Source organism: Papio anubis, chromosome 4, assembly GCF_008728515.1.
Source record: "Papio anubis isolate 15944 chromosome 4, Panubis1.0, whole genome shotgun sequence".
NCBI lineage: Eukaryota > Metazoa > Chordata > Mammalia > Primates > Cercopithecidae > Papio > Papio anubis.
In genome coordinates this window covers 29,884,975-29,901,426 of record NC_044979.1, presented here as the reverse complement: position 1 = coordinate 29,901,426, position 16,452 = coordinate 29,884,975, and the positions used below count along the sequence as shown (strand labels likewise).

General features: G+C 45.3%; 1 pseudogene; it reads left to right on the top strand.

Moving 5' to 3' along the window:
- The first annotated feature begins 10,139 nt into the window (after nucleotides 1-10,139).
- LOC116274785 lies at nucleotides 10,140-10,257 on the top strand (annotated as a pseudogene).
- Nucleotides 10,258-16,452: the final 6,195 nt, after the last annotated feature.

The window sequence follows — 16,452 nt, the reverse complement described above, 5'->3', positions numbered from 1 at the left end:
TGGGTGTGGTGGCACACACCTGTAGTCCCAGCTACTCGGGAGGCTGAGGCAGAAGAATCACTTGAACCCGGGAGGCGGAGGTTACAGTGAGCAGAGATAGTGCCACTGCACTCCAGCCTGGGCGACAAAGCCAGACTCCGTCTCAAAAAACAATAAATAAAATAAAATAGTAACCCCAATTGGTCTCCCAGACTTTATCATAATAGTAGCTAACATCTTTAGAAATTTGCTATCTTCCAAGCACTATACTGACTTTACAAATATCACTAAACCACAGCACAAGCCATTGAGAAGCAGATCTTATTATTACATTTTATAAATGATAAACCGGAGCCACAGAGAGGTTCAAGAACTTGCTTAAGGTCACACAGGTAGGAAGTAGCAGAGCCAGGACTTGAAGCCAGTCTGTCTAACTTCAAAGTCCAAATTACTCTTGATGGCTCTCCAATGTCTTCCCAACTCATTCCCTTTTCATACCTCTAACAGAGCAACCTTTTTGACACATAAATCTGACAGGAAGGACCAGGCATGGTGGCTCATACCTGTAATCCCAGCACTTTGGAAGGCTGAGGTGGGCAGATCACTTGAAGTCAGAAGTTTGAGACCAGCCTGGCCAACATGGTGAAACCCTGTCTCCACTAAATATGTCAAAATTAGCTGGGCATGGTGGTGCGTGTCTGTAGTCCCAGCTACTCAGAGGCTGAGGCAGGAGAATCTCTCGAACTGGGGAAGCAGAGGTTGAAGTGAGCCGAGATCACTCCGCTGTGCTCTAGCCTGGACAACAGAGCAAGACTGTCTCAAAAAAAAAAAAATCTGACCGAGCTTGCCCTTAATAAAACCAAACCCTCTGACATGAAATGTCCAGGCTCCTGCCTCTCTCTCCAGCCTCTCCACTGGCCACTGCTGCCATAGAATCTTATGCTCCCACCATGCCAAATTTCTTGTGGTTCCCTAAATGCACCATGTTTTAAGATACTTCGAGGACATTGTATACACTTTTGTTCTACCTGAGATACCTTTGCTTACTTTCTCCACCTATTGCCCTCATGACACTTATCTTTATTGATGGATTTCTTCAATGCTACTATTGTGCCTTACATGTGCCTTGTATTATAGCATTTTTATAGCATTTCTCACCCAATTGTGGCTATTTGTTTACATGTCTGTCTCCCTGGTGGAGCTATGAACTCTTTGATAACAGATGCCATTTTATGTCAGACTTCTTTGGTTGCCAGTAAGAGAAGCTGACTCTAATCTAAACCAAAAGGGATTCATTGGATGGTTGTAGGTTGGCTCACAGAATCAAAGGGACAACTGCGGAGCCGGTCTTGGAACGCTCTGACACCAGAACAGCTCTGCGAATTCAGATAAGGGTAGTGAATTGACCATTTCATCAAATGCTGCAGCAGGCTGGGTGGTTTCCCTAAAGGAAATTGAGGTGTGTTACAAGAAGACCAATAGGGGAACAGGTATCTGGTGGCTGATAATAACAAATTTCCACGGCAGTCTCTGTTCTCTGTTGGAAGAGGTACTCCACCATGGTCCTTGAGCATCTCTACACATTCTTGCTAAGCGTGTCATATTTCAAGTCCTAACTATCCTCTGTCTCTGGGGGAGGGGACAGGTTTGGTTACTGTTTGTTGTAAAAATTACTGAGCCTTTCGCCATGGATGCCTCAGCTGTATGCAAAACCCCTTGTGTTGCTGGGGGATAGGGCAACTGGTTCAGCCATGCTGGTGCTTCTGCTGTTTGCTGTTGGCAATAAACTATACTGTTTTTGTTCATTGAATCTCTGCCTACTTTGTGCACCTAAGTGATCATGGTAAGTCAACCTGCATGCTTGCTTAGTCATTTTTTTAGAATATTGTTACTCCTTGACATCCTCTATGAAACCTAGATTTTTCTCTGACACTGTCCAAACCCACGTACAATCTTTTTTTTTCTTTTTTCTTTTTTTTTGGAGATTAAGTCTTGCTCTGTCACCCAGGCTGGAGTGCAGCAGTGTAATCTTGGTTCACTGCAACCTCCGCCTCCCAGGTTCAAGCAATTCTCCCGCCTCAGCCTCCTGAGTAGCTGGGTTTACAGGCACGTGCCACCACATCCAGCTAATTTTTGTATTTTTAGTAGAGATAGGGTTTCACTATGTTGGCCAGGATGGTCTCAATCTCCCGACCTCATGATCTGCCCACCTTGGCCTCCCAAAGTGCTGGGATTACAGGCGTGAGCCACCACACCCGCCCCCCTTGGTTTCTTTCTTACCTTTGTATTCTAAAACTTCTAGACCAAACAGTAAATACAAATGTCACAAGCATACCCTATGCACAAAAATGAGAGAAGGATTAATTTAAATAACATACATCACTGCAGAGAAAGAAATACAGGTGAAAGTTTTAGTTCTTTCTGCTTCTTGGTTACAAGTCAGTAGTAGTTGTTATTTATGACTTCCCTCGTATACTACCCTTCCAGGTACCTCTTGTTTTGACCGGGTTTGTTCCCTCGTAGGGAGTCCACAGACTTTCACTCCTGAAAAGCCCAAGCCCTTGATGGTTTTACACATGTAGAGCTGTGTGATCTTCTTTTGACTGAGCAGGAGCTGTAAAGAGGCATCTCAGTTTCCTCTGAGTACCACTCCTACTCCTCTCTGCCCCCATTCTGTAGAGCCATCTTTTTGCTTTTCATGATAACAGTCAATCTGCTTCAACAACTCCAAAACCCCCTTCTACACATAACACCATGCTCTCCTAATGGCAGGAGGAGCCAAAAATGGCAGCCACAGCTCAGTTTTCAGTTAGTGGAATGATTTTTGTGCCCCTGGTGAAATCACTTTCACCCTTAGGTATTAAAATCTCCAAACTTCATACACACAATTAAAAATTATTTTTTCTTTTTAAAAAATCTTTTCCTACGTGTTCTACGCAGTTTTTCATACAACTCTTTCTTAAGAAACTCCTAGAGGATATACTCCATTAAAATGAAGCCAACTCAGAAAAACACGGCTCCAGGAAAGGGGTGGGTTCAATGTAGGAAAAAAGTGAAGGCAGTATCAGGTGAAGAGAGATGGAGAGTCCAGAATGACAGAAGAACAGCAGCGCCAGAAAGCAGTCAGCTCTTACTGGAGCAGGGGAGAGGACTCTGCAAAATGCATCTCTACAGAGATCAAATTGATGGAATACCTGATGTGTTTGAATGCACTGAGAGATTTACACTTATGGCAAAGTTTAGGGTTGTGTTAGGAATAGGACTATTAAACCAAGCAAACAAAAATATATTAACTCCAAGAGGAAGAAGTTGTACAAAAAAAAGAAATATAATTCAAGCATGTACTGTATCTTTGACTATTCATAATACTGTACACATCGAATATAGATTGAATCAAAGCAAAGGATGACTGAAAGGCAATTTGGGGTATGGGGGAGAGGGGAAGGGAAAAAGGTGAAGATTAAACTCTCCTATGGCTGGAAGTTCTGTGCCCCAGAATTCCCTTGGTTCCTGCATGTTCTCCAAGCTGATCTACAGCAGCTCATCACCTCTGGTTTCCAGGTGGGTTTGGCCAGTGGGAAGCCCGGGCAGGAGATCAGAGAGGACGAGGAGAATGGGGTAAGGACAACTATTTCCTCCCTTGTGGTGACATAAGGTAGGCTGTTAACAGAGAGAAACTGTCAGAAGCATTTGAACCAGAGCAACTCCATCTTGAATGGGGGCTAGGTAAAATAAGGCTGAGACCTACTGGGCTCCATTCCTAGGAGGTCAGGCATTCTTAGTTAAAGGATGAAATAAGAGGTCGGCACAAGATACAGGTCACAAAGACACTGCTTGATAAAACGGGTCACAGTAAAGAAGCCAGCTAAGAACCCTCAACACTAAGATGGTGATAAAAGTGACCTCTGGTCGTCCCACTGCTAATTATATGCTAATTATAATGCATTAGCATGCAAAAGGACTACTATTCTCTAATAAACTTGCTTTCACTTTATGGACTCACCCTGAATTCTTCTTGGGTTCAAGAACCCTCTCTTGGGGTCTGGATCAGGACCCCTTTCCTGTAACAAAACTGCTCCTCTCATGGTGGCTTCCTCTGCTAGACTCTCCCGGATCCAGTAACCACTCCTTCCCTTTACCCTTCAGATCCCTGGTATGGACTTAGCTAGCTGGATGCCCCCTTCCTGAATTGTGTAACGTGAGCAGGAACGTCACTCATCTCCATGCAGGCGTCCTAGTGGGGACACCATCCTGGCAAGGCAGTGCCGGCCATGAGACAGTCGCTGGGCTTCCCTCCAGCTTACTGCTTTTTGGTTCTGGCCTATTCTCCATGCCTGGTTCTTTTAACCTTCAGTTGGTGTGAAGAGCTCCCCAATAGTCTTCCAACAAATTCCCTTCTGCTTGGGTTGGCTGCATGTTTTCTATGTGTACAACCATGAAGTCTAATTGATGTGGTTCTGTGCCCAGAAACGTGGATGCTGCGTAGGGAAACGTGCCAGCCATATGTGTCTATTCATTGTGTATCTGCCAGTGCCTGGGTCCTACTAGACTGACCCAGTTAAAGTGTCTATTTCTTGTTAAGTAAATCCATTTCTGCCATAGCCAGCTCTGGCTGCTCCACACTGTTTCTCCCTCAAAACGAGGGAAGAAACAACAGCCCATGCTGACTGGGCTCATCCTTAAAGTTGATTTCTCAGAATCTATTTCTTAGATGAAAACAACACCACACATGGGATTGGTAAAACTTCTAACGGCCAATGCACATACCATTTAAAAGAGAAAAGAAACAAAACATTGTTATACAGAGTTAATTATACTCTACCAGGACAAGACATCTGCAAAAACAATCCCCAAAACAATGTAAAACTGCATCTTAAAGTTTCTGACATGGAATTCAGAGAAAAGAGAAAATGTCCTCAAAGAATAACACCCAAATGGACCCTCTTAAAAGATGTGGTGGAAATGATAGGAAAGCTTCACAAATGCCTTTGTAAGTCTTGAGAAAAATAATAAGCAGCAGGTTCATTAGGGCTGTACTGGTGTTGGTGAGGCAGCAGGCAGGGAAGCAGAGAAGCTGGAAGCATGATGGTATAGAAACACGTGGCTCTGCCGGGCGCGGTGGCTCAAGCCTGTAATCCCAGCACTTTGGGAGGCCGAGACGGGCGGATCACAAGGTCAGGAGATGCGAGACAAATCACAGCTAACCGCGGTGAAAACCCGTCTCTACCTAAAAACTAGCGGACATGGTGGCGGGCGCCTGCCGGATCCCAGCTGCTGGGAGGCTGAAGGCAAAGGAGAATGCGGCGTGGAACCGGAGGCGGGCTGCAGTGAGCGCGAGATGCGACCACTACCTCCAACCTGGGCGACAAACAAGGCCTCCGTCACGAGGCTCTGGGAGATTCATTAGTGACCTCCCAGAAATACAGGTTATCAATTTAGAAAAAATAAAACACAAGTGGCTCAACTCGAGAAATCCAAGACCATGGCTTCAAAAGTGGTTCCAATCACTGAGAGTGGTAAAGCTTCATAATTTAAAATGAACATTTAGAATTATTAAGGCTGAAGCCATTTGCAGAAGCTATAACTTGAAACCACCAGAATTACCACAATCTACAGATAGTCTAAGAGAAGGCAGTTCTGGATTTTGCTCTGTCTGTGATTCCTGCCTGATTTAGAACAAATCAATTTATTTCCCCATTGCGGATACTGATAATTTTCTTTTAGTAAACTGAATTTTAAAATTATGTCCAAACAAAACACTGTTTCGTGGTATTAATAATTGCAACAGCAACCAGAAACACACCATGTATCCATGACATGCAAAGAAATAGTCACAGTTGGTGTATTCTAAGTTGCTTTTATACCTTTCTAAAGTCTCCAAATTAAGCACACTGCCTTGAACAAGGAAGGAAAGGAATATCTGTGACATCCATCCCTCCTCTCACTCCGTTCCAGGGCCATATCTGGATGCAAGAGGAATGTGGTGTTTTGGAGTCCTGCCACTCTGTCTGCAGTCATCGTGGAGCTGAAGCTTAAGTTCCATGAGCAGAAGCTGCTGGAGCAGGTGGACTTCCTGAACTGGGAGGTCACGGACCACAACCTGCATGGGCTGCCTCCCTGGCTGCAGAGGGAAGCTGACCCGTGCTGCAGCCAGCGGAGCCTGGGATGCCAGAGCTGCCCAAGCGCTGCTGCACAAGCTGTATGCTCTGGGCCTGGTGCCCACACACGGCTTGCTCGAACTCTGCGACATCGTCAGGGCTTTGTCCAGGCCTTGTCCTTGTCCTTGTTGCTGCTGCCTCCACCCCACCATTCTCCTCAGGCTGCAGGGCCTTCATGGAGCAAGGCCATGTGCTCGTGGGCCCCGGATGTGGTTACCGACTCCACCTATCTTTGTCACGTGCCGCATGGAGGACTTTGTCACCTGGGTCTGCTCATCCAAGATCCAGCAACACATGCTGTCATACAACGGGGAGTGCAATGACTTCGATGTGGAAGCCTAGCTGGTCTCCCAGTCCCCACAGCTGCCTGTCTTTTACAGATGGGAAAACCAATGCTGGAGATTCTATGAGGGCGCTCCCCCGAAGACTGTCAGCTGGTTGTAGGTTCTTAGGTTCCTCAATGGCAGGCCATGCACAGAGCCAAGGAGGGGAGAGGGCGTGGTCCCTGTTTTCCAGGAAATTTTCTTAGTATTCTTAGTACTTGGACTACTGATTATTAAATGACTGTGCCTTGGGAGACAGTGAAAAGTGGTTTGGTTGCCGCACTGCAGAATTTTCAGCTTCTGGTGTTGGAAACTTTGTAGTGTAAAAGCAAGAACTCCAGCCGGGCACGGTGGCTCACGCCTGTAATCCCAGCACTTTGGGAGGCCGAGGCGGGCAGATCACTTGAGGTCAGGAGTTCAAGACTAGCCTAGCCAACATGGTGAAACCCCATCTCTACTAAAAAATACAAAAATTATCCAGGCATGATGGTGGGCGCCTGTAATCCCAGCTATTTGGGAGGCTGAGGCAGGGACAATTGCTTGAAACCGGGAGGCGGAGGTTGCAGTGAGTTGAGATTGTGCCACTGGACTCCAGCCTGGGAGACAGAGTGAGACTCTGTCTCACTGGACTCCAGCCTGGGAGACAGAGTGAGACTCTGTCTCAAAAAAAAGAAAGAAAGGAAGGAAGGAAGGAAGGAAGGAAGGAAGGAAGGAAGGAAGGAAGGAAGGAAGGAAGGAAGGAAGGAAGGAAGGAAGGGAGGGAGGGAGGGAAAGAAAGAAAGAAAGAAAAAGAAGGAAAGAAAGAAAGAAAGAAAGAAAGAAAGAAAGAAAGAAAGAAAGAACCCGGCACATGGACTTTAGTCCACGTGTAACATATAACCCAAGATAATGTAAGTAAACTTTGATAGGACAATTCTATAAGGGGTACTGATCACAAGTATTTTTCCTCTCTGAGCATAAGAATTCAGTCCACCCAGTCCATGCATCTATATATAACAATATTTGGGAGGTTATAAGCACAGGAAAAGGGTTTGTGGAGAGTGACTAAACTCACAAACTGAAATAAAGACTAAATATATTTTGCAAGGCAGTTAATTTAGGCATAAATATAGTCACTCAATTGTGAATATCACGCATGGAGTTCTGAAGGCTGAACTTCCAGCCTTCTTCACTAAAGACTGAAATTTGCTTTGCTCAGATCTTTTCTGGACTCCTTTCTTCCTAGGTCCCTTGATCTTTGTGTACTCACATTATCTTCATAGCAAGTTGGCTTCTTGCTTTAAGGTCTATACTCTATTCACTATGTCTAACCTTTAAAGAAAAAGATGTTACTGTCCTTGCAGGCCAAACCAAGTCTTTGGTAATATGCTGGGTGTCCTCTCTAAGCTCCTGCCCCCATCCCACCCCAGGCCAGGTCAAGCCACTCTCCACCCTCCACCATCCTGCTCTCTGCCCCAGAGGCTGGGAACCTCTATAGACTGTGTCAAGGGAGGGCCATGCTGTCCAGCTTTGGTTGGATTTGACCAATGGGAAATCAAGGAGGACTGGGTAGGAGAGTCTCAGGCTGCAGCACAGTTCCAAGAAAGTTTCAGCAGACTGGCAGGGAACCCTTAAATCCAGTGCACATTAGAGGAATCTGCATCTTCTCAGAATGGGGCCTCCCTGCAGCCGGAGGTCTGAATATGGCATCTTCATGGTCACCACAAAGAGAAGTATAGATTACACCACTGCCTAAGTCCACCTGAACATTTTTAATTTTAATTTTAATTTTTTTTCTTTGAGACGGAGTCTTGCTCTGTTGCCCAGGCTGGAGTGCAGTGATGTGATCTCGCCTCACTGCAGCCTCCCCTTCCCAGGTTCAAGTGATTCTTATGCCTCAGTCATCCCAGTGCTGCGATTACAGGTGTGAGCCACCATGCCTGGCTAATTTTTGTAGTTTTTTTTTGCAGAGACAGGGTTTCATCATGTTGGCCAAGCTGGTCTTGAACACCTGGCCTCAAGTGATCTGTCCGCCTCGGCCTCCCAAAGTGTTGACATTAGAGGTGTGAGCCACTGTGCCCAGCCAAGTCTTATTTTGTTTATTTCCTTTTCCTCCAGTAGAATAAATTCCATACCTATACTACACATTGTGCAAAATAATATTTTTCAGGTTTTAAGATATATTCCCAAGGAAGTGCAAATGCTTGTGTGGAATTTCCCTCCCTCCCTCCCTCCCTCCCTCCTTTCCTCCCTCCTTTCCTTCCTTTTCTTTTTCTTTTCTTTTCTTTTCTTTTTTTTTTTTTTTTGACAAAGTCTCACTCTATCACCCAGGATGGAGTACAGTGGCACAATCATGGCTCACCACAGTCGTGAACGCCTGGGCTGAAACTTTTCTCCCACCTCACCCTCCTGTGTAGCTGGGACTGCAGGTGCGCCACCATGCCTGGATAACTTTTTTAAATATTATTATTTGTAGAGGTGAGGTCTCCCTATGTTGCACAAGCTGGTCTCGAACTCCTGGGCTCAAGGTGATCCTCCTGCCCCAGCCTCCCAAGATGCTGGAATTACAAGCATGAGCCACTGTGCCCAGCTGCTTCTGTGGAACTTCTATACACCTTTTTGTCCATTGTGTTTTGAAACTGCCCACCACCCTTCTGTGTCTCATTTTTCTAATCTGTCGCATAATCTCTATGTCCTTTTAGATGTTTTTGTATCAGCTTTCTCTAGTTCTCTAGTATCTCTGTCAACACAGTTTTTTTGTCTGGACTGAGATGTGTAACAAGATTATTAACTTTTTTCAGGTCTAATATTCTAAGTCAGGCCCGGTGCAGTGGCTCACGCCTATAATCCTAGCACTCTGGGAGGCTGAGGCAGGAGATCACTCGAGGTCAGGAGTTTAAAACCAGCCTCCTGGGCAATAGAACAAGACCCTGTCTCAAAAAAAGAAAAAGGATTCTAGGCCAATGAGTCTTAGTAGGCAGAACCTCACTATAGGAGGTGTTTGGAATTTCTTAAATGATGGGGTGTTTGGGGAGTCACCATGGCTGGAGGGCGTTAACAGCATTCTAGCAGTTGAGGGCAAGCCCTGCAGAGAATAAATAATGATCTTCTTATGCCACTCTGACCCTTCTGGCAGGTGAAGAACCTGTTTACAACTACTTGAGTCTAGACCCTAACTCCCCCAACCCACTCGCCCAATTTTAATATACACGGAATTGTCCAGGAATGTAACCATCATGTAAATCAAGGGAAGATGGTACTTTGGGGTTTGTGTGTGTGTGTTTTTTGTTTGTTTGTTTGGTGTTTAACCAAAAGTTGTTCACAGTTTGGAAAATCATTACAAAGTTGCTCCTAGGACAGTAAAACCTATGTAATAAGTGGGGTTCAGATCCCCTACACAACCCTGGTTTTAGTTGGGATTCACTCTGAGTGGGGCTTGGAGGGAAGGGCAAAGCCAGCAGGAAAAGACAGGCCACTCCTGCAGGCCGCTGCCCTGGGCCCAGAATTCTCCCTTCAGATCTCCCCAGATCAAGCCAAGGAAATGGGTGCCAAGTAACCGGAGACTTCTGGAATCATTGCCCCTGGTCCCGTCAATCCCAGCCAGCCTCAAGACCTCAATTTCTTCACCTGGCCATGTGAGCAGAGGGGACAACCCGGCGGGCCTGGCTGGGCCGGGTTCTTGGGGCAGCCGGGCGCCATCGCCAGTATCTAGGCACCCTGAACGCGCCTGATCTGATCTGATCTCGGAAGCTAAGCAGGTTCGGGCCTGGTTAGTACTTGGATGGGAGATCACCTGGGAATACCGGGTGCTGCAGGCCTTAGGCTTCCCATTCCCTCCCTCTTTCCCCCTTTTGTCACCGCGCTTTTCAACCGCCCCCTGACTCTGCTCCCCCTTTTCTCTCGCCGCAGCCCGGGACCTCCTGGTGGGGGTCCGTCACTGCAGCACCAGGCGCCACTGCCATATCCCCCTGAACGTGCCCGATCTGGTCTGATATCAAAAGCTAAGAAGGGTCCGGCCTGGTTAACACGTGGATAGGAGACCGCCTGGGAATACCAGGTCCTGTAGGCTTTTGGCTTCCCGCTCCTCCCTCTGTCCCCCTTTTGTCGCCGTGCTTTCCAACAGCCCCCTGATTCTGCTCACTCTTTTCCGCCCGCCTGCGCCCCCGCTACAGCCCGGGAGGGTGGGGGTCTGCCCCTGCAGCACCAGGCGCCACTGCCGGTGTCTACAGCCATACCACCCTGAACGCGCCCGACCTGGTCTGATCTCAGAAGCTAAGATGTGGCCGCAGTTACCGCCCCACCGGTTTGGCTCTGCCTCTCCCAGGCCCCTGGAGGAGCGGACTAACCCCATCATTTCATTGATTCACAATAACGCCGCCCCACCTGGACTATTTTGAGCCCCACTTACCAATCTGTAGTGGATCTTTACTGTTTTGGAGTAGTACATTCAACACACCTTTATGGGTCTATTTTTGTAACTAATGCATTCTAGGTACAAGTTTCTGATTCTATTTCAGCGCTTCGAATGAAGTCGTGCGGAAGCATTTACATATTGACATGCGTTGTTATATATTTTCCTTGTATATTACAGTTGGGACAGGATATAAATTTTAAAAATTTATTTGTATAGATAGGTTACAATCATTATGAATTTTATTTCAGGCTGGTGAAAGAGTGTGACAAAATACTTGTCATAAAAAGAGGACTTGGGTCTGACAGGGTTGAGAACCACAACACTGGAGGAGTGTTGACCTCCCCAGTACTTCTCTGTTGACTTTGGTGGCACTTAGACAGCTCCTATATCATCTCTGCCTCCCCTCACCCCCACCCCACACTGGGCTGCTTCTCTAGCCTCTTCTGCTCTGCTCCTCCCACATCTTCTTCGTAGTTCTCAGGGCAGAGAGTCCTGGGCAGCCTCTCCTGCTCCCTGGTTCAATCCCAGCCATGCCATCACCCATGCCTCAGAGTCTCTCCTGCCCCTCCTTAGCCCATGCCACCCTGACTCTAACTAGGTCCTATAATCTTCAATCTCTTCTGGGCTGTCTGTCAGGGGGAGGGTTCCTGCCTAGATTCCTGTTCTGTCCATAGAATCAGGTTCCAAAGCTCCCTCATTTTTATTTGTTTTATTTTATTTATTTAGAGACAGAGTCTCACTCTGTTGCCCAGGCTAGAGTGCAGTGGCCTGATTTTGGCTCACTGCAACTTCTTCCTCCTGAGGTCAAGCAATTCTTCTGCCTCAGCCTCCCAAGTAGCTGGGACCACAGGAGTGCGCCACCACGCTTGGCTAATTTTTGTGGTTTTGGTAGAGATGGGGTTTTGCTGTGTTGGGCAGGCTGGTCTCGAACTCCTGACCTCAAGTGATCCACCCGCCTCAGCCTGCCAAAGTGTTGGGATTACAGGTGTGAGCCACCATGCCTGGCCAATGCCCCTCATTATACAGCCCCTCCTCCAGCCGGCTGAGCCCTGGGGGTTCCCTACCATGGTCATGTCAGAGAACAGGGGAACATCCTGTATCAGCTAACTTATTGTCTTCTCCTGAGGGCTCTTGCTCCTGAAGTCCTGGTTTCTGTCCTTATCACCACAATATTCCAGGGCAGCCAGGTTCAAGTCCTCATAGTCATCTCTAACTCTTTGTCTCTTACATTTAACAAGGCACCAACTGAATTAAACTCAATGAACATTTAAATGAATTTTAATAAAATTTTTTAAATAGGTATTACAAAAATACTGTTCATAAAGCTTCCAATAACACAGAACTAAGTAATTTTGGGGCCTGTCTGTCCATCCCTGCCACTGCCCCCGCCAAAAACAACCCACCTCATTGAAACAAGCACTTCAACTGCTTTTTATTTAACGATTCATTTGTTCTTGTGTAATCTGAGGGTGTCAAGTTCAGTAACCTTCTAAGGTCACTGTTTCTTTTATTATCTAAATAAAGTGACTCAAGCCCCTAGGCTACTCCTGTCATTCCTGAAGATTTTCAGGAATGCTTGCACCCTCCTGATTTACAATCACTTTGATGTCTGAATCTCACTGAATCCCACAGCCTAGTGATTTTTTGTTTGGTTTATAGCTTAAGTGCATTGCGATCTAGATTTGAATATTGCTACATGCAATTCAGTGATGGAAATTTGCTGAAACTTGCTTTATTGCTCATAATCTGGCCATTTTTTACTTGTAAATTTCCCTATGTACTTAAAATTAAAGCATATTCTGCAATTGTTGGGTGTAGTGTTCTCTGCCTGTGGTCTATTAAATCAAGTTTGTTAATCATGTTTAAATATTCTATATCCTTACTGATCTGGTCTGCATACTGTATCAATTACAGAAAGGCATTAAAATCACCTTCTGTGATTATTACTTTGTTCATATGCAGTTCTGTCAATTTTGCTTTATATAGATTGAGACTATTATACATTTGAGGTTTTTTTTTTGTTTTTTTTTTTATGTTCCTGGTGAATTGAACTTTTTATCATTCCACAGTGGTTCTTTTTCTTTTTAGCAGCGGTTTTTGGTTTAAAGTCCATTTGACTAACATTAATATAGGTCACCAGCTTTCTTTTGTTAGTACTTATATAGTATACTTCTCTTTCATTCTTTTACTTTCAAGCTTTCTTTATACTTTTGTTTTCCTTTTTCTTTTTGAGATGGGGGTCTCTCTCTGTTGCCCAGGCTGGAGTACAGTGGTACATCATAGGATATTTTCCTCTTGACTAATTACCATGTGAATTGTAGTTATATAGTTTGCAATCTTCAATTATTCTTGCTTTCTTTAATACTCACATTTAGTAAGGTTTTCTTGTTTGTTTGTTTTATTTTGTGGGTTTTTTTTTTGGATTTTTTTTTTTCTTTTTTGAGATGGAGTTTTTCTCTGTCACCCAGGCTGCAGTGCAGTGGCACGATCTCAGCTCACTGCAACCTCTGCCACCAGGGTTCAAACCATTCTCCTGCCTCAGTCTCCCAAGTAGCTGGGATTACAGGCATGCACCACCACACTCGGCAATTTTGTATTTTTAGTAGAGATGGGGTTTCACCATGTTGGCCGGGCTGGTCTCAAACACCTGACCTCAGGTGATCTGTTCACCTCAGCCTCCCCAAGTGCTGGGATTACAGGAGTGAGCCACGATGCCCGGCCTTAGTAAAGTTTTATTATTCTTTTACTACAAGATAGATTCTATTTGCTACCATTTTATTTAGATGTTAAAATCAATATTAAAACATGAGCTTGAAACATACATACATAGCTGGAATCCCAGGAGAAGGGAAGAAATGGGATAGAAGAAATATTTGAGGAAATAATGGCCAAGAATTTCTCAGAATTAATGACAGCCATCAAATCTCAGATCCAAGAGGCTCAGAGAGCAGAAAGCAGGATATACTAACATGAGTGCACACACACACACGATACACTACCTACACATTTTAAGTTCATACTGCTGAAAACAAAGCAAAAAGAGGACATCTTGAAGGAGCAAGAGAAGAAAGAAACACAGTTGTCACTCAGTATTCACATGGGGCTTGGTTCCCCCCCAGATACCAAATCCTCACATTCCTAAGTCCCAGTGGAACCAACTGATAGGAAATGTGAGCCCTCCATCTAGGTGGGCTTCACATCCAGCCAATACCATGCTTCACATCCAGCCAATACCATGTTTCACACAATGTGTTTGGTTCTGGATGTGGAGCCCACCCATACAGAGGGTAAACTGTGCATATTTTTTAAATCCAGGTGTAACTGGACCCTCAAAGTTCAGACCCATGTTGTTCAAGGGCCAACTGTATTCCATACAGAGAAACAAATGTTGGAAGTAAATGCTCGCTGCCGCCAAGTAAAAATAGCACTGAGGCAAAAGTTTTCTCAGCAAGGCAATTTACTTCTATAGAAGGGTACATCTCACGGATGGAGCAATGGTGAGAGCACACTGGATGAGGGAGGGGTAGGGGGTCTTATTCTTAACACAGCTAGTCACTACTGCTGTGTCTTTTCCCTATTGACTGGGGTTGGATGGCACAGTCTAAGCTAATTCCGACTGGCTATTTTAAAGAGAGCAAGGGTATAAGCCGGAGTGGCAAGGTTAGTAGTTTTGGCAGGAGGGATGGTTGCAGAGCAGGTGACTAATGATGATTAAGGACAAAGCAGGCGACTAGGAACAGAGCAGGTGACTAAGAACAGAGCAGGTGATAGAGGCTAGGAGGGGGTTGTTTACTGAAACTAGGGCAAGGAGACATAAAGAACGAGGAAGTTAAACTTTAAAATGGAGAACAAAGAACGGGGAGCGAAACATACTGACACATTGGTTCTTTGGAGAGGTTCCTCTCTCTCTTTCTCTCTCTCTCTTTCTCTCTCTCTCATCAGTATGACTCATAGGTTTCAATTTTATTCAAGAGTTTGTAACTTAGTACGGTCATTATCTGCTTTGACATTCAAACAGTCCCAAATTTGGCTTGTGGGAGCACTTCCAGGCTGTCTTCTGCATTCTTTTGACTTGTCCGCCATCATTCTTTGAGCACTTCCTTCCTTTCTGGCAAACAAGAGGCTCCACTCTTATCTTGTACTTTTCCCGCCTCAATCTTGGAATCAGCCATTTCTCCAAGAAATCCTGGTTCTTTAGAGTGGAAGATGGTATTTGGAAACCAATCTACACACTTAGTGTGCTTCTTCTTACTGTTGTGTCATTGCTTCTAGGCCCTCTCAATGGACAGATTTAGAAAAACACACACACACAGCCATATATGCACAGACATTTTTATATACTCATGCACCTGTAACTATATATCTCCATCTCTTTCTCTCTCTCTCTCTCTCTCTCTCTCTCTCTCTATTTATGTATTTTAAACTGAGTTCATTCTGGTATCTCCAATTTCAGTCTACCACCTCAGGGTTCTTTCTAGCCTTCCCAAGCTTGCCATGCTTACAAGGACCTTCTCCCACAGTGAGAAACCTGGCTACCATTATCCTCAATGTGTTTGCTTATTTGCTCAGGTAACCAGTCTCCTAACCACACTGGCTGACTCCCTCATCCGCCACCATCCCTACTGAGCAAGCCCTCTGTCTTTGAGAAGCTCTCTGATCTGCCTCATCCTTCATCCCTGGGCATACTGCGATCCCAGAGCCTGGTGGGCTCACCTCTGTCTCCTTCGCTGCTTGCTGCCACACAGCAGGCAGTAAGGCAGCTCCTCGTGGAACTCTGGGAAATGCAAAGGGCTACAACGGAGTTGGAAGGCTGCAGGTTGTATTATTGACCTTCACTCTTCCATAGGCTCAAGGTCCTGGGGTGATGAGGACTCAGGGGCCTATCTATAGCCTTTGTCAGAGGACATGGGGTATCCTCTCCCCTAAAAGTTTTCTTTTTTAACCATTTTATTGAGGTATGATTGAGATGTAAAAAGCTGTATATATTTAATGTATACAACTTGATGAATGTGGGGATAAATATACGCCTGTGAAGCCAACCCTACTACCATCAAGGCCATAGACATACCCATCACCTCCTGAATTTTCCTCCTGCCCTATTATTATTATTATTATTATTATTGTATATGTGTGTGTGTGTGTGTGTGTAGAACATCAAATATAAGATCTACCTTCTTGGGAAATTTTAACTATATAGTACAGCATTTTTAGTGGTAGGCATGATGCCTCATAGTAAATCTCTAGATTCATCTATCCTACAACTGAAACTTTGTATTCTTTGACCATCATCTCATCTTCACCTCTCCACCCAGCCCGTGGCAATCACTGTTCTACACTCTGCTTCTATAAGTTTGACTAATTTCTTTTCTTTGAGACAGGGTCTCTCTCTGTCGCCCAGGCTGGAGTACAGTGTGGCACGATCATGGCTCACTGCAGCCTCAATCTCCTGGCTTGAAGCAATCCTCCCACCTCAGCCTGGGAACACAAGCCCTGCTAATTTTTATTATTACTATATTTTATTTTTAGAGATGGGGGTCTCACTATGTTGCCCAGGCTAGTCTTGAACTCCTGGGTTCAAATGATCCTCCCGCCTTGGCCT